This window comes from Triticum dicoccoides, chromosome 1B (genome assembly GCF_002162155.2).
Source record: "Triticum dicoccoides isolate Atlit2015 ecotype Zavitan chromosome 1B, WEW_v2.0, whole genome shotgun sequence".
Classification (NCBI taxonomy): domain Eukaryota; kingdom Viridiplantae; phylum Streptophyta; class Magnoliopsida; order Poales; family Poaceae; genus Triticum; species Triticum dicoccoides.
In genome coordinates, this window is record NC_041381.1 from 527,492,561 (window position 1) to 527,512,074 (window position 19,514).

The window sequence follows — 19,514 nt, forward strand, 5'->3', positions numbered from 1 at the left end:
GGGGGGGGCAAGGAGAGAGGAGAGGGATGGCAAGTTGGCTCTGCACCCCATGTATCCGACCTGCAATGGATAGTGCGGGATCCAATTACATCTCATCCAAGAAACATAAACTCGCTAAAATTTCTATAAAGAATGATTCAGTACAGAAGCACATCAAGCACTGACTAAATAACCCACACATGGCCATGAAACAGAGCATATGGTACTACCTACCTAGAGCAGCACAAGAGAAACAGAGGGAGCCAGAGGTAGGAGATGAGTGAACACTCACCAGAGAGGGAGGTTGTGGTCGACGCCGACGCACAAACAGAACCACCATCGTCGGGGTCGGGCGTGGGCTCCTTCCTTCCGGGTAGTTGTCATCTTGGTCCTTGTGGATGGCGTCCATGGATTGGAAGTGGGGAGACTTGAGAACCCCCTCCCTTGAGATGGCTTACTATTGCCTGTCGAGGTTCATCCATGGAGAAGAGAAGACTCCTGAGCACACACACACACACAAGATAAGAGAAGGAGGCTGTAATCATACCACATTCTATCTATTTTCAAGTTATAATGCAAACAGAGGATGTATGAAACAAAATCTACAGGAGTAAAAAGGAGATACCTGATTAGCATGGCTTGTGAAGGATCTTGGGTCTCTATGATGGAGTGAACGTGTCATAAATCCAATAATCTGTCTTGGACGACACCTCCTTAACATTACCAAGAATACCTGCAAAGGGTGGATTTGATGAGCATAGAACATTGCCATGATTCAAACTTGCAGATCGGTAAATGCTGACTTGCGCATGGCAGCAACCAAATTAAATCTAGCAATAATTATATCTTGCATAGGCAATTCACATGACCAGGTAATATATTGTACACCGACAACATGAAACATGCGGCAGTGCTGGCCTTGAAGATTATCGATAGACTGCTCTCTAGATAGAATCAGTGAGAGAAAAAGAGAGTACATTGCACAGTGGCGAAACATAGTTTCTTTCTTTCAGTAATGCTAAGATTGACATGAATGCAGATGAACATTTTTAGTTATAACACATTCGTTTATTCATAAGCATCACATGACAATAACATGACAAAGGAAGCATTCACCTTGAATAAATCAATCAGAAAGCAACATTCATTTGTGTAATACTGCAGTAAGCATCACAAAATTTTGATAAAAAGGATAATACGTAGATATATGCATGCATATGAACCTATTATAAACCAAGTTGATTCTAGCATGGCTATCTGTTAACATTACATCATTCAATAAAAGAGATCAATATTACGAGTTTAAGAGGACAATAGCCTTATCACCAATGCACAGTGTAATGTGTGCATCATACCAACGACGATAGCCAATGACTAAGCACAACCTGTTTTTTCTTGCGGCTATAGTTCTCTGAAAAGACCATCCCTATTTTTTCTTGTGGCATGAGCACCGGAGATAGAACATATTTTATTTATATGGTCATTGCACAAACAAATGTTTTCCAGTTGCATTCATAATTTTTATTAGATCTGGATCATCATGTTTGTTTATGTTCAGGAATTAATCCAAATGTGCCACCATACTTTAGAAGCTACAAATGTTCAAATTTCAATCTTGTAAGCAGTAAGCAGCCTATAAGCAGAAAGCAATCTCGGTTTCAATTTGAAGTTAGCCACTCAAAGATACAAAACACAACTGATATCCTAGAAAGTGTGTATACTATTTTGCGGTTAGGCACTGAAAAAATATTAGAATGAAGAGGAATTAGAAACGTGACCTATGTCCAATCAATAATTATTAGAATGAAGAAATTAGAAACGTGGCCCCTTCTAGACAAAGGTATATTCTACACTAAGAACATACATCTACACTAAGAACACACAATTGAACAAAGAGGAATTAAGCATTCGGTACTCCAGTAATTATCCCCAATACCAAAATTGTAGTTAGCTGTATATAGGTAGAGATGAGTAGGTTAGAAGGAAGAATCTCTGATGTAAGTGGCAAATGTCTATAGTGTACAACCTATTGTCACACCCAATTAATTAAACAATATAAAGGATTGAAGTAGCGAGTTCCTGCAAAGTACAGACTACCAAATTAGATGTAAATAATGTTCAACCAGAGATGCTCCGAGGTAAAATATGACAGTTCCCTCAGCTTATTTCCAATTGGCGGATGGAGGCTGGCAAAAAACAGAAGTAAATTCAATAGGAAATTATAAACTTCGCAGGTTTGAAAGCCAAGCTCATTTGAAAACAAAGGTGGGAATGAGCGCTAATCTCGACCCTCCTGCATAAGCGTACATGAACCCCAACACAAGCTTGTCACTATAATCACCACTTCTGTGTTAAAAAACAAAACAAAAAATGCAAGGCACGAAAGGGAATGCTCTAGTTCTATAGAAGCGACAGGACCATGATGGATTCAACAACCTATCATGCCAACAAGAAAAAACAATAGAAGGCCCTCACTTCCCATCCTGCACACCAGCACATGGCCATACCGGCATAGCCCTAAAAGAAGATTGAAAAGTATGCGGAGAAGAGGGGTCAACCTGCAGATGACCCAAAGATCTATGAACGGAGAGGCAACCGGCTCGGATCGAGAGAAGCACCGACAGGAGCAGACGAAGCTGCAGGGCAAACAACAGAAAATCAGACACGAGCGACAACCAGTGGAAAAACAGGGCATGCACAAACACATACCTGCAAGAACAGTGCAGATCATCTTCCCCTCGACCCATTCATGATGAGCTGCAGCAAGTTCTCATGAACTATAGAGATTCACAAGCAGTAACACATGTACATGGGAAGCAAACTTAAAGAAGAAATTTGGCTTTAGCCATGATTATCAATAGTAGCTGAGATATATATTTAATTCACCAAGTTTTCAACTAACATGTGAACACATCATGTGTATGTGTGACCCTTAAAAACTGCAGTTTCAAATAGCAAAAGAGATTTGAAGCTATCATTGTGGAAATGTACAAACCAAAGAGGCGCTAAATACAAATACAGAACGACAACATAGCACAATGTGCTTGAGACCAGAACTGCATTTGAATGGGCTCAGGTTCGCCTTTGCTCGATCATGACCCTTCCCCTAGTGTCTCCATCACCAGATCAATATGTTCTTACAAGGGTGAAACTGACCTGGTTATCACTCATCAGAAATGACCATCCAAGGACAGAGCCACTAAAATAAGCACATGATCAAAACGGCTCAAAGAAACGAGGGGGGTCCAACTTAATACCCACAAGTGCCTCAATTGCTCGAGAGCATGCTTATATCAGCCATAATCGATCATCATAGCCCTGCTCAAGCTAAGAGCAACTCTAGCGGAGTCGCCAAAATGGAAAGTCCATCCAGCACAGAACAGTTCAACAACCACAAACTGATTAATCACAAAGCCATAAATCATCAGGAAAAAGATCCGACGGCCGAGAGTGCCTGAGCTCTGAGAGAGCTTAAGCATGGATCCACAACTACAGAGCATCAACCAGACAAGCACTACATCAACATAGCCACGACCATGTTCCATATAGTAGCCGAAGCAGAGGAATAGGAGGATGATGGAGCTCACCAAGGGAGGTTGTAGCCGAGGCAGTATTCAGTGGGCGCCGGGGTTGCTCTTGAACGCCATCCAACCGGCGAGGAACCGCCTCCTACACCACACATCCACGCCGCTGTATCGGAGTTGCGCCTTGCACCGTCCCGCCAATGAGCATGAACTCCACGGGCGCCGAAGCGGCCAAGGAAGCGAGGATGTGATGTATAGCACATCCAAGAGCACCACCAGGGGCGGAGATGACCGGGGCAAAGAGAATGATACTTTTGGCCTTTGCTAGAAATAAGATGAGAAACAAAAAGCCCTCATTGGCTAGCCTGCACACCAACAAGCAAAACAAGAAGAACTCGGTGAGGCCAAAAAACACATCACCATACAACTGTACACCTAGCTTTTGAAAAGCATATTCCACCGCTAGAATAAGATTTTTATATGCCTACTTATGCAGTTAGAACGGTGTTTTCAATACCTATATGTACAATTAGATAATATAGGTAATGTAAAATCCTAGTTTTTTTGGCAAAAAAGATAAATTATTTCTAGTCCGCTAATTCTGGAACTACACATTTGCAGTTCTTTCAATTTGTCTGCAATAGCCTAGCAAAGTACTGCATACAAGGCCAGATGACTAAAATATCAAAAGCCTGTTGCACATTTCATTTGTCAAGGACAGTGCACAAGCAATAAAACAAGAAACTATCCGGCACAAGTGGGCTACCTAATGAGTACACTACTACACATTGTCAGGTAGAACTGCCATCAGTGTTGCTGCTGCACTAAACAACAATACAGAATCACCCACCATTGCAGTATGTGTTTAACAAATATAGCAAGCTGGAAGAGTGTCGGAGCTCATACAATATTCAGTTTTAAAAAGACAGGGAAGATTAAGTGAAAATTATAGAAAAGGAATAGACCTGTACAATTTGATATTAATAGTGTGGATCCAATTCTGCAGGGTTGCACCTCTACCCCTCGGGATCCAGTTCTCGAGCGGATGAACACACACATAGAGTAAATGGGAGGAGGCTCATCCCCGCTCCTCTCCTCTGCTGCTACAAAAGTGTTGGAAATATGCCCTAGAGGCAATAATAAAATGATTATTATTATATTTCCTTATTCATGATAATTGTCTTTTATTCATGCTATAACTGTATTGTCCGGAAATCATAATACACGTGTGAATACATAGACCATCACATGTCCCTAGTGAGCCTCTAGTTGACTAGCTCGTTGGTCAACAGATAGTCATGGTTTCCTGACTATGGACATTAGATGTCATTGACAACGGGATCACATCATTAGGAGAATGATGTGATGGACAAGACCCAATCCTAAGCATAGCACAAGATCGTGTAGTTCGTTTTGCTAGAGCTTTTTTAATGTCAAGTATCTCTTCCTTAGACCATGAGATCGTGTAACTCCCGGATACCGTAAGAGTGCTTTGGGTGTACCAAACGTCACAACGTAACTGGGTGACTATAAAGGTGCACTACAGGTATCTCCGAAAGTGTCTGTTGGGTTGACACGGATCGAGACTGGGATTTGTCACTCCGTATGACGGAGAGGTATCTCTGGGCCCACTCGGTAATGCATCATCATAATGAGCTCAAAGTGACCAAGTGTTTGGTCACGGGATCATGCATTACGGTACGAGTAAAGTGACTTGCCGGTAACGGGACTGAACGAGGTATTAGGATACCGACGATCGAGTCTCGGGCAAGTAACGTACCGATTGACAAAGGGAATTGTATACGGGGTTGTTCGAATCCTCGACATCGTGGTTCATCCGATGAGATCATCGAGGAGCATGTGGGAACCAACATGGGTATCCAGATCCCGCTGTTGGTTATTGCCCGAGAGCCGTCTCGGTCATGTCTACGTGTCTCCCGGACCCGTAGGGTCTACACACTTAAGGTTCGGTGACGCTAGGGTTGTATGAATATGAGTATGCAGCATAACAAATGTTGTTCGGAGTCCCGGATGAGATCCCGAACATCACGAGGAGTTTTGGAATGGTCCAGAGGTAAAGAAAACTATATAGGAAGTGGTATTTTGGCCATCGGGAAAGTTTCGGGGTCACCCGGTATTGTACCGGGACCACCGGAAGGGTCCCGGGGGTTCACCAGGTGGGGCCACCCATCCCGGAGGGCCCTAAAGGCTGAAGTGGGGAGGGGAACCAGCCCTTAGTGGGCTGGTGCGCCCCCTAGGCCCACCCCCTGTGCCTAGGGTTGAAACCCTAGGGTGGGGGGCGCCCCACTTGCCTTGGGGGGCACTCCACCCCCCTTGGCCGCCGCCCCCTTGGGAGATTAGATCTCCCAGGGCCGGGCCCCCCCCCTGGGGGCCTATATAAAGGGAGGGGGGAGGGGGGCAGCCGCACCCTGAAGTCCTGGCGCCCCCTCCCCCTGCTACACCTCTTCCTCCTTCGTCACGTGCTTGGCGAAGCCCTGCCGGAGTGCTGCTGTTCCACCACCACCACGCCGTTGTGCTGCTGCTGGAGCCATCATCATCAACCTCTCCTTTCCCCTTGCTGGATCAAGACGGAGGAGACGTTACGCTGACCGTACGTGTGTTGAACACGGAGGTGCCGTCCGTTCGGCGCTAGGATCTCCGGTGATAGGATCACGACAAGAACGACTACTTCAACCCTGTTCTTTTGAACGCTTCCGCGCGATCTACAAAGTGGTATGTAGATACAATCTCTCTCCCATGACTCGTTGCTTAGATGAACTCATAGATGGATCTTGGTGAAACCGTAGGAAAAAATTTAATTTTCTGCAACGTTCCCCAACAGTGGCATCATGAGCTAGGTCTATGCGTAGTTCTCTATTGCACGAGTAGAACACAATTTTGTTGTGGGCGTAGATCTTATCAACTTGCTTGCCGCTACTAGTCTTATCTTGCTTCAGCGTTATTGTGGGATGAAGCGGCCCGGACCAACCTTACACGTACGCTTACGTGAGACCGGTTCCATCGACTGACATGCACTAGTTGCATAAGGTGGCTGGCGGGTGTCTGTCTCTCCCACTTTAGTTGGAGCGGATTCGATGAAAAGGGTCCTTATGAAGGGTAAATAGAAGTTGACAAGATCACGTTGTGGTTATTCGTAGGTAAGAAAACGTTCTTGCTAGAACCCAATTGCAGCCACGTAAAAGATGCAACAACAATTAGAGGACGTCTAACTTGTTTTTGCAGCAATTGTCATGTGATGTGATATGGCCAGAAGTTGTGATGAATGATGAATGATATATTGTGATGTATGAGATCATGTTCTTGTAATAGGAATCACGACTTGCATGTCGATGAGTATGACAACCGGCAGGAGCCATAGGAGTTGTCTTTATTTTTTGTATGACATGCGTGTCATTGAAGAACGCCATGTAAATTACTTTACTTTATTGCTAAACGCGTTAGCCATAGAAGTAGAAGTAGTCGTTGGCATGACAACTTCATGAAGACACAATGATGGAGATCATGATGATGGAGATCATGGTGTCATGTCGGTGACGAAGATGATCATGGAGCCCCGAAGATGGAGATCGAAGGAGCTATATGATATTGGCCATATCATGTCACTACTATATAATTGCATGTGATGTTTATTATGTTTTATGCATCTTGTTTACTTAGAACGACGGTAGTAAATAAGATGATCCCTTATAATAATTTCAAGAAAGTGTTCCCCCTAACTGTGCACCGTTGCTAAAGTTCGTCGTTTCGAAGCACCACGTGATGATCAGGTGTGATAGATCCTTACGTTCACATACAACGGGTGTAAGACAGATTTACACATGCAGAACACTTAGGGTTAACTTGACGAGCCTAGCATGTACAGACATGGCCTCGGAACACAAGAGACCGAAAGGTCGAACATGAGTCGTATAGAAGATATGATCAACATGGAGATGTTCACCGATGATGACTAGTCCGTCTCACGTGATGATCGGACACGGCCTAGTCGACTCGGATCGTGTAACACTTAGATGACTAGAGGGATGTCTGATCTGAGTGGGAGTTCATTAAATAATTTGATTAGATGAACTTAATTATCATGAACTTAGTCTAAAACTTTTGCAAAATATGTCTTGTAGATCAAATGGCCAACGCTCATGTCAACATGAACTTCAACACATTCCTAGAGAAAACCAAGCTGAAAGATGATGGCAGCAACTATTCAGACTGGGTCCGGAACCTGAGGATCATCCTCATAGCAGCCAGGACACAATATGTCCTAGAAGGACCGCTAGGTGATGCACCCGTCCCAGAGAACCAAGACATTATGAATGCTTGGCAGTCTCGCGCTGATGATTACTCCCTCGTTCAGTGCGGCATGCTTTACAGCTTAGAACCGGGGCTCCAAAAGCGTTTTGAGCAACACGGAGCATATGAGATGTTCGAGGAGCTGAAACTAGTTTTCCAAGCTCATGCCCGGGTCGAGAGATATGAAGTCTCCGACAAGTTCTATAGTTGTAAGATGGAGGAAAATAGTTCTGTCAGTGAGCACATACTCAAAATGTCTGGGTTGCACAACCGCCTATCCTAGTTGGACATTAACCTTCCGGATGAGGCGGTCATTGACAGAATCCTTCAGTCGCTCCCACCAAGCTACAAGAGCTTTGTGATGAACTACAATATGCAGGGGATGGTAAAGACCATTCCTGAAGTATTTTCAATGCTGAAGTCAGCAGAGGTTGAAATCAAGAAAGAACATTAAGTGTTGATGGTCAATAAGACCACTAAGTTCAAGAAGGGCAAGGGTAAGAAGAACTTCAAGAAGGACGGCAAAGATGTTGCCGCGCCCGGTAAGCCAGTTACCGGGAAGAAGTCAAAGAATGGACCCAAGCCTGAAACTGAGTGCTTTTATTGCAAGGGGAAGGGTCACTGGAAGCGGAACTGCCCCAAATACTTAGCGGATAAGAAGGCCGGCAACACTAAAGGTATATTTGATATACATGTAATTGATGTGTACCTCACCAGTACTCGTAGTAACTCCTGGGTATTTGATACCGGTGTCGTTGCTCACATTTGTAACTCACAACAGGAGATGCAGAATAAGCGGAGACTGGCGAAGGACGAGGTGACGATGCGCGTCGGGAATGGTTCCAAGGTCGATGTGATCGCCGTCGGCACGCTACCTCTACATTTACCTACGGGATTAGTTTTAAACCTCAATAATTGTTATTTAGTGCTAAGTTTGAGCATGAACATTGTATCTGGATCTCGTTTAATACGAGATGGCTACTCATTTAAATCCGAGAATAATGGTTGTTCTATTTATATGAGAGATATGTTTTATGGTCATGCCCCAATGGTCAATGGTTTATTCTTAATGAATCTCGAACGCAATGTTACACATATTCATAGCGTGAATACCAAAAGATGTAAAGTTGATAACGATAGTCCCACATACTTGTGGCACTGCCGCCTTGGTCACATTGGTGTCAAGCGCATGCAGAAGCTCCATGTTGATGGACTTTTAGAGTCCCTCGATTATGAATCATTTGACACATGCGAACCATGCCTCATGGGCAAAATGACCAAGACCCCGTTCTCCGGAACAATGGAGCGAGCAACCAACTTGTTGGAAATCATACATACCGATGTGTGCGGTCCAATGAGCGTTGAGGCTCGCGGAGGATATCGTTATGTTCTCATTCTCACTAATGACTTGAGTAGATATGGGTATGTCTACTTGATGAAACACAAGTCTGAGACCTTTGAAAAGTTCAAGGAATTTCAGAATGAAGTAGAGAATCAACGTGACCGAAAGATAAAATTCTTACGATCGGATCGTGGAGGAGAATATTTAAGTCACGAATTTGGTACACACTTAAGAAAATGTGGAATCGTTTCACAACTCACGCCACCTGGAACACCTCAGCGTAACGGTGTGTCTGAACGTCATAATCGCACTCTATTGGATATGGTGCGATCTATGATGTCTCTTACCGATTTACCGCTATCATTTTGGGGATACGCTCTAGAGACAGCTACATTCACTTTAAATAGGGCACCGTCTAAATCCGTTGAGACGACACCGTATGAATTATGGTTTGGGAAGAAACCTAAGCTGTCGTTTCTAAAAGTTTGGGGATGCGATGCTTATGTCAAGAAACTTCAACCTGAAAAGCTCGAACCCAAGTCGGAAAAATGCGTCTTCATAGGATACCCTAAAGAAACCATTGGGTATACCTTCTACTTAAGATCTGAAGGCAAGATCTTTGTTGCCAAGAACGGATCCTTTCTGGAAAAAGAGTTTCTCTCGAAAGAAGTAAGTGGGAGGAAAGTAGAACTCGATGAAGTACTACCTCTTGAACGGGATAGTAGTGCAGCTCAGGAAAATGTTCCTGTGATTCCTACACCAACTAAAGAGGAAAACAATGATGATGATCAAGGTACTTCGGATCAAGTTGCTACTGAACTTCGTAGGTCCACAAGGACACGTTCCGCACCAGAGTGGTATGGCAACCCGGTCCTGGAAATCATGTTGTTGGACAACGGTGAACCTTCGAACTATGAAGAAGCAATGGCGGTCCCAGATTCCAACAAATGGCTAGAAGCCATGAAGTCCGAGATAGAATCCATGTATGAAAACAAAGTATGGACTTTGACTGACTTGCCCGATGATCAGCGAGCGATAGAAAACAAATGGATCTTTAAGAAGAAGACGGACGCGGATGGTAATGTCACCATCTATAAAGCTCGACTTGTCGCTAAGGGTTATCGGCAAGTTCAAGGGATTGACTACGATGAGACTTTCTCTCCCGTAGCAAAGCTTAAGTCCGTCCGAATCATGTTAGCAATTGCCGCATACTATGATTATGAGATATGGCAGATGGACGTCAAAACGGCATTCCTTAATGGGCATCTTAAGGAAGAACTGTATATGATGCAGCCGGAGGGTTTTGTCGATCCAAAGAATGCTAACAAAGTATGCAAGCTCCAGCGATCCATTTATGGGCTGGTGCAAGCATCTCGGAGTTGGAACATTCGCTTTGATGAGATGATCAAAGTGTTTGGGTTTACGCACACTTATGGAGAAGCCTGCGTTTACAAGAAAGTGAGTGGGAGCTCTGTAGCATTTCTCATATTATATGTAGATGACATACTTTTGATGGGAAATGATATAGAATTCTTGGACAGCATTAAGGCCTACTTGAATAAGTGTTTTTCAATGAAGGACCTTGGAGAAGCTGCTTATATATTAGGCCTCAAGATCTATAGGGATAGATCGAGACGCCTCATAGGTCTTTCACAAAGCACATACCTTGATAAGATTTTGAAGAAGTTCAAAATGGATCAGTCCAAGAAAGGGTTCTTGCCTGTACTGCAAGGTGTGAGATTGAGCTCGGCTCAATGCCCGACCATGGCAAAAGATAAAGAATAGATGAGCGTCATCCCCTATGCCTCAGCCATAGGATCTATTATGTATGCCATGCTGTGTACCAGACCTGATGTAAACCTTGCCATAAGTTTGGTAGGAAGGTACCAAAGTAATCCCGGCAAGGAACACTGGACAGCGGTCAAGAATATCCTAAAGTACCTGAAAAGGACGAAGGACATGTTTCTCGTTTATGGAGGTGACGAAGAGCTCGTCGTAAAGGGTTACGTCGACGCTAGCTTCGACACAGATCTAGATGACTCTAAGTCAAAAACCGGATACGTGTATATGTTGAATGGTGGAGCAGTAAGCTGGTGCAGCTGCAAGCAGAGCGTCGTGGCGGGATCCACATGTGAAGCGGAGTACATGGCAGCCTCGGAGGCAGCGCATGAAGCAATATGGGTGAAGGAGTTCATCACCGACCTAGGAGTCATACCCAATGCGTCGGGGCCGATCAAACTCTTCTGTGACAACACTGGAGCTATTGCCCTTGCCAAGGAGCCCAGGTTTCACAAGAAGACCAGGCACATCAAGCGTCGCTTCAACTCCATCCGTGAAAATGTTCAAGATGGAGACATAGATATTTGCAAAGTACATACGGATCTGAATGTCGCGGATCCGTTGACTAAACCTCTCTCGCGAGCAAAGCATGATCAACACCAGAACTCTATGGGTGTTCGATTCATCACAATGTAACTAGATTATTGACTCTAGTGCAAGTGGGAGACTGTTGGAAATATGCCCTAGAGGCAATAATAAAAGGATTATTATTATATTTCCTTATTCATGATAATTGTCTTTTATTCATGCTATAACTGTATTGTCCGGAAATCGTAATACACGTGTGAATACATAGACCATAACATGTCCCTAGCGAGCCTCTAGTTGACTAGCTCGTTGGTCAACAGATAGTCATGGTTTCCTGACTATGGACATTAGATGTCATTGACAACGGGATCACATCATTAGGAGAATGATGTGATGGACAAGACCCAATCCTAAGCATAGCACAAGATCGTGTAGTTCGTTTTGCTAGAGCTTTTTCAATGTCAAGTATCTCTTCCTTAGACCATGAGATCGTGTAACTCCCGGATACCGTAAGAGTGCTTTGGGTGTAACAAATGTCACAACGTAACTGGGTGACTATAAAGGTGCACTACAGGTATCTCCGAAAGTGTCTGTTGGGTTGACACGGATCGAGACTGGGATTTGTCACTCCGTATGACGGAGAGCTATCTCTGGGCCCACTCGGTAATGCATCATCATAATGAGCTCAAAGTGACCAAGTGTTTGGTCACGGGATCATGCATTACGGTAGGAGTAAAGTGACTTGCCGGTAACGGGACTGAACGAGGTATTGGGATACCGACGATCGAGTCTCGGGCAAGTAACATACCGATTGACAAAGGGAATTGTATACGGGGTTGTTCGAATCCTCGACATCGTGGTTCATCCGATGAGATCATCGAGGAGCATGTGGGAACCAACATGGGTATCCAGATTCCACTGTTGGTTATTGCCCGAGATCCGTCTCGGTCATGTCTACGTGTCTCCCGAACCCGTAGGGTCTACACACTGAAGGTTTGGTGACGCTAGGGTTGTATGAATATGAGTATGCAGCATACCGAATGTTGTTCGGAGTCCCGGATGAGATCCCGGACGTCACGAGGAGTTCCGGAATGGTCTGGAGGTAAAGAAAACTATATAGGAAGTGGTATTTCGGCCATCGGGAAAGTTTTGGGGTCACCCGGTATTGTACCGGGACCACCGGAAGGGTCCCGGGGGTCCACCCATCCCGGAGGGCCCTAAAGGCCAAAGTGGGGAGGGGAACCAGCCCTTAGTGGGCTGGTGCGCCCCCCTAGGCCCACCCCCTGCGCCTAGGGTTGAAACCCTAGGGTGGGGGGGCGCCCCACTTGCCTTGGGGGGTACTCCACCCCCCTTGGCCGCCGCCCCCTTGGGAGATTAGATCTCCCAGGGCCGGCGCCCCCCTGGGGGCCTATATAAAGGGAGGGGGGAGGGGGGCAGCCGCACCCTGAAGTCCTGGCGCCCCCTCCCCCTGCTACACCTCTTCCTCCTCCGTCACGTGCTTGGCGAAGCCCTGCCGGAGTGCTGCTGTTCCACCACCACCACGCCGTTGTGCTGCTGCTGGAGCCATCATAATCAACCTCTCCTTTCCCCTTGCTGGATCAAGACGGAGGAGACGTTACGCTGACCGTACGTGTGTTGAACGCGGAGGTGCCGTCCGTTCGGCGCTAGGATCTCCGGTGATAGGATCACGACGAGAACGACTACTTCAACCCTGTTCTTTTGAACGCTTCCGCGCGATCTACAAAGTGGTATGTAGATACAATCTCTCTCCCATGACTCGTTGCTTAGATGAACTCATAGATGGATCTTGGTGAAACCGTAGGAAAAATTTTAATTTTCTGCAACGTTCCCCAACAAAAAGAAGAGAGAGATTAGAAAGAGATAGAGAGGAGGAGGAGGAGGAGGAGGAGGAGGAGGAGGAAGGAGGGGCAAGGGATGAACTGACCAGATGCAGAGAGGAGGCACAACCCCATGGCCACCAGTGACGAACACCCGAAACCCTAACCACGGGCAAGGTCGCGGGTGAGCGATGGTGGCCGTGAGCGGCGAATCCGGTGGGAGGAGAGGACGCAGCGGAGCGAGGCGAGCTCGCCGCTGTACTACGCGGTGGCGGGGATGTCGGGGCTGAGAGTGGCGAATCTGGCGGGAGAAGAGGACGCAGCGGAGTGATGCGAGCTCGGTGCTGTACTGCGCGGTGGCGAGGATGTCGGGGCTCGCTGCTGCTTGGCGCCTTGGCCTGCTGCTGCTGCTCCCCGCCGCCGCTGCCGTCATGCTCCTCGTCCTCCCTCCTCTGCTAGGGCTCTGCTGCGGCGGATCTGGCCGCCAACGACGCCGTTCGAGGCGGTGGGTGGCGGTGGCGGCGATGTGGATGGGAGGAGAGGAGGCGCGCAGGAGGGGAGGGGAGGGGAGAGGAGGCGCGCGGGAGGGGAGAGGAGGCGGCGGCGAGGCGGGAGGAGCTGGGCGCGCGGGAGGCACGGGGCAGAGGCACGAGCGAGAGAGGAGGGAGGCGGCTGTGGGAGCGAGCGAGGGAGGAGGCGGCTAGGTCTCCGTCACAGGAGCGGCCGACCCTTTTATACCCCCACCACGCGAAATTACCAAAATGCCCTGGTGGGGGGATGGTATTTACATTATGTTGCCATTACTATTCATTCCAGCAGTGTTTCTTCCAGATCCGACGGCACAGATCCTCCCACCTCTCGATCCAACGGACGAAAACACATCAAGAGATCGCATCCAACGGCTGAGAGTCACTGAGCTCTGAGGAGGCTCTGTGATGCCTTCTTCTCTTATTTCTGGATTGGCTGGCTTTTGGTAAGGCGGCTTTGACTTCTTCTTTTGATTTGTTTTGCATCATGATCTAGTTCCTCCAACTCTCTAGACAGATGGTGAAGGATTACAAGTCTGCACTGCATGTGGTAATGCCCAATAATGCTAGACCTACAAAGAATTACAAACGTTTTACTTAATTTTCTACCCCTCTGGATTTAACTAGGGTGGGCCCCTTCATCCCCCTATCACCCATCATAATCCCAACATCAACTTTTTTGTAAAACAATAAGTAACATTTTGTAGATGTAGCATTACTCGGGTAATGCCCCAGCCGATGTTCCTCTGACAGTTGTTATGTCTCATTTTTAGCGGCGAGTGGCTATTGTGATCTACAAAGTCTTATATGATGATGGTGTTTGTCGGTATCCCTTTCCTAAACTGTCAGTTTGGTTCAATTTTCAAGCTCCGGTATGTGGCGTACAATCAAAGAAACAAGACAGCCAGTGTGATTTCAGTTGTATTTTTTTCCTTGCTGTTTATGTGTTGTTATCTTTTCATTGTATTAATTCCCATTTTTCCTTAATAAACACCAGTTACAAGATGCCCTTTGGGTGTCTTCTCTAAAAACTACTCCTTTGAATTCAATGTACACAAAAAGGATTCTACTCCTTTGAATTCCGAATATCATTCATGTTATGAATGGTATGATTTCTAAAAAATGACCACTAAACGACCGCTACCAACGAGCAAGAGAAGATGAGGGGTTTCATGAACAAATATTTTGTTCTCACAAAAACAAAGAGAACAAACTGTTTGTTAACAACTCATATAATCTAGAATTCTCTAATTTGTTAAAAAGTTTTTCTCATGTACAAGATCCCCATATATCGGCCTATTTCTTTGATTAATACACTGAAGAATGATCTACCAAGTTCAATAGATATTTCAATATGCAATGGACAAAAGACACATGCAACGCACCATAATACATTAAGGGCGCATGATTAAACTTTTTATTAATAGGATGCTTTGGTTTGCTTAGATTTTTGAATAATTATGTTGTAACAAAATACTTCCCTTAAACACACACAAAAATTAATTAATTTTGCACCTAAGTACAATTAGGTTTGCACCATGTCGTGTGGACATATTTAATACTCCCTTCGATTCATAAAAAGCGTCGTGGTTTTAGTTCAAATTTAACAAAAACCACAACACTTATTTATGGATCAGATGGAGTAATGTCATGACCAATATGCGATACTATCCTAAAGAGACTCGAATGTCCCACCAAGGATAGAACCGCATATTGAAACGCTTTTGCAAGGTGGATATCATTACATCAACATTACAATAATATATGGGGATACATACATAAGGCATACAATGTCACACAAATACAACATCACAATACATTAGAGCATCACCCGACTACGGATGAAACACAAACAGAAGCTCAAACGACATCCACCCTGCTAGCCCAGGTTGCCGACCTGGAACCTATCCCCTGATCGAAGAAGCAGAAGAAGAACTCAACACAAGCAAGCATCTCTCTCGCGTCACGATCAGCGCATAACCTGTACCTGCAACTGTTGTTGTAGTAATCTGTGAGCCACGAGGACTCAGCAATCCCATTACCATGGGTATCAAGACTAGCAAAGCTTAAAGGGAAAGGAAGGGGTAAAGTGGTGAGGTTGCAGCAGCGACTAAGCATGATATGGTGGCTAACATACGCAAATAAGAGCGAGAAGAGAGCAAGCAGAACAGTCGTGAAGCTAGCAATGATCAAGAAGTGATCCTAATCTCCTACTTACGTCAAACATAACCCAAAGACCGTGTTCACTTCCCGGACTCCGCCGAAAAGAGACCATCACGGTTACACACACGGTTGATGCGTTTTAATTCGGATCTGGTGTCAAGTTATCTACAACCGGACATTAACAAATTCCCATCTGCCTATAACCGCAGGCACGGCTTACGAAAGATTATACCCTGCAGGGGTGTCCCAAATTAGCCCATGATAAGCTCTCGCGATCAACGAAGGATATACCTTCTCCCAGGAAGACCCGATCAGACTCGGAATCCCGGTTTACAAGACATTTCGACAATGGTAAAACAAGACCAGCAAGACCGCCTGATGCGCCAACAATCCCGATAGGAGCTGCACATATCTCGTTCTCAGGGCAACACCGGATAAGCTAAGCGTACAGGTACCGACGTAACCCAAGTTGCCAAGGGATGGTCCCGCACGGTGCTCTACTTTGGACCAACACTTAGACAAGCATTGGCCCGGGGGGGCTAAAATAAGATGACCCTTGGGTTAATTACTCCCAAGAGAAATATAGGTGGTGGTGAGGCAAATGGTAAAACCAAGGTTGGGCCTTGCTGGAGGAGTTTTATTCAAAGCGAACTATCAAGAGGGTCCCATAAATCACCCAACCGCGTAAGGAACGCAAAATCCGGGAACATAACACCGGTATGACGGAAACTAGGGCGGCAAGAGTGGAACAAAACACCAGGCATAAGGTCGAGCCTTCCACCCTTTACCAAATATATAGATGCATTAATAATATAAGAGATATTGTGATATCCCAAACCAAAATCCTGTCCACCATGGAGTAATCTTCAACTTCACCTGCAACTAACAACGCTATAAGAGGGGCTGAGCAAAGCGGTAACATAGCCAAGCAATGGTTTGCTAGGAAGGGTGTCAAAGGTTAGAGGTTCATGGCAATTTGGGAGGCTTGATGAGCAAAAGATAGGTAACGCAACATAGCGATAGAACGAAGCAACTAGCATAGCAATGATAGTAGTGAGATCCAGGGTAGCGGTCATCTTGCCTGAAATCCCGCAAGGAAGAAGAACAAGTCCATGAAGAAGATGAAGCCACGAAGACGAACCAAGCATAGACGAACGAATCCTCACGATCGCAACGAAACAGGAACTATCGAGAAGAAGCACACAACACGGTAAACACACCACACATGAACAAGTCATGATGCACAAACAAGTATGATGCAATACAAGACTACATGAAGCTACTCATGGCAAGAGATGATGCAAACAAGAGCAACACATCAAGGCAGTTTAAATGAGGCCGGGAACAACATATAACAATTCCGGTAAGTCCTCATATGCAAATTTCGAAGTTAGTCCAGATCTGAATAAACATTATGTTCAAGTTGTTAAATAGCAAGTTAAGATGCACCAAGATGATCTACACGAGATTCTAGTCAAGTTACATATAAAGTTCATTTAGTTCGGAGCTACAGCCTAGAAGATATGAGCAAAACAAGTTAAACATGGCATTGATGCAAAACGCACTTAAACATCAAGCAAACACCTCAAAACAAGGATGCAACATGATAATATGAAACTACATGCAAAATCAAGCAAGTTACATATAAAGCACACTCAAAACGGAGCAACGGTTCAACACATACACTCTATACAAGTTATAGCAACAATCTGCCCAAAACAGCAACTAGGCATATTGCAAGCATCAAAACAACATGCTACAGGACCTCAACAAGAAAACAAAAGGCATGGGCATGATGTACAGGTAAAGCATAACAAAACATGAACACTGAGCTAACTCCAGAAATCACTAGAACATGCTCAAACACACATGGCAAGATTGCAAATAATAACAGTTCAAACTTTGCAGAAAATAACATCAGGTTGCAATGTTTAGAGCTACCAAAGAACATGCTATAGGAACTTATAATGGCTAAAAAGGCATGACATGATACTACTAAATGCATAAAACAAAAGTCCCTTACTGACCATGAGCCAAAAAGGATCAGAAAATATAATGGCACCCATGTAAACATAGCAAGTTATATTACAGATTCAAACATGGCAGGAACAACAATAAACAAGCATGTTGGTGAGCTTGTACCACTCACCACAGAGCAAAACATGGCATGGAAAGGCAACCAACAATAAAAAGACATATTTATGAAGTTAGGCATGGCAAGAGCAAGTTCATAGGGTGCATGTATCACTAACAACAATCATGGCAACACCTGAACTTAATGTTAACAGGCTGACAGCAACATTATTTAGCAACTTTGGAGCAAGGAAACAACAAGCTACAGCAGGCTATAAATGCAACCAGGGGCATAGATGGATAGAGCATGACATGTATAACAAAACACCCTTAGTGAACATCTCCAGATTATGCATATAATGACTTGTAGCAGCAGTTTTACATAGCATCACGAAATAACAGATTCAGCCTAGCAAAACAGTAACAACAAGTACCCTACTTAACAAGCTTGATTCACTCACCACAAGTCATTGCATGACAAGATAAGCATAGCATCAGCAAGAAGACATGTTTATGAAGCTAGCCAAGCCAAGAACAAGTTCATAGCATGCAAGGATCAACTACAATAACCTTGGCAAAATTGAATAACATGTAAATAATCTGCCAGGAAACATTTTGTAGCAAAAGTAGAGCACGAAAATGACATGCTAGACTACTCCATAATTGCAAACAGGGGGATTAATGGATATATCATAACCATATGTTCAAAACATCCTTACTGAAGTATCTCAAAATATGCATGGATCTCTCTGTAGCATCATGTTTACATGGCATCAAAATAACAGCAGAACAGGGACAAAAATCAGCAACATTACAAAGCCTAGTTTACATGCTTGTGCTAGTCACCACATTAATCACAAAAATACATGGTAAGCACCTCTATAAAGAAGACATGGCATAGTTCAAAACACATGTAGACATCAACCTCATAGGATGCACACATCAATCATGGCAAAAATGACAAATGAGTATGTTCTGTTAACAGACAGCAGACAACATCATATAGCACTCTTGCAACAAAGATTCAGGCATCAAGATGAGCTCAAATGAACACTATGCAATGGAATGAAATTAAGTACTCGTTGAGACGAACAATTTGACATATTACACGCACAAAACAGAGCTACAGATGCAGAGATATGATGCGATGAACATGGCATGAAAATGTTGTTGAAACAGGGACTTAGACGAAAATATACCCTCCGAAAAGTCAACCCGGGACAGGACGGTTTCGGGACGGAGAGATCCGGGACGGGCGGAGGCGCGTTTGGTTCCGGGACGGGTGGATCTCATCCCACCCTCCGGATCTGGGACGGGGCGAAACGGCGGCGACGGTCGCCGGCGAGACAAGGCGTTCCGGCGGCGACGGAGGTTGGCGGCGGCGAGGCCAGGC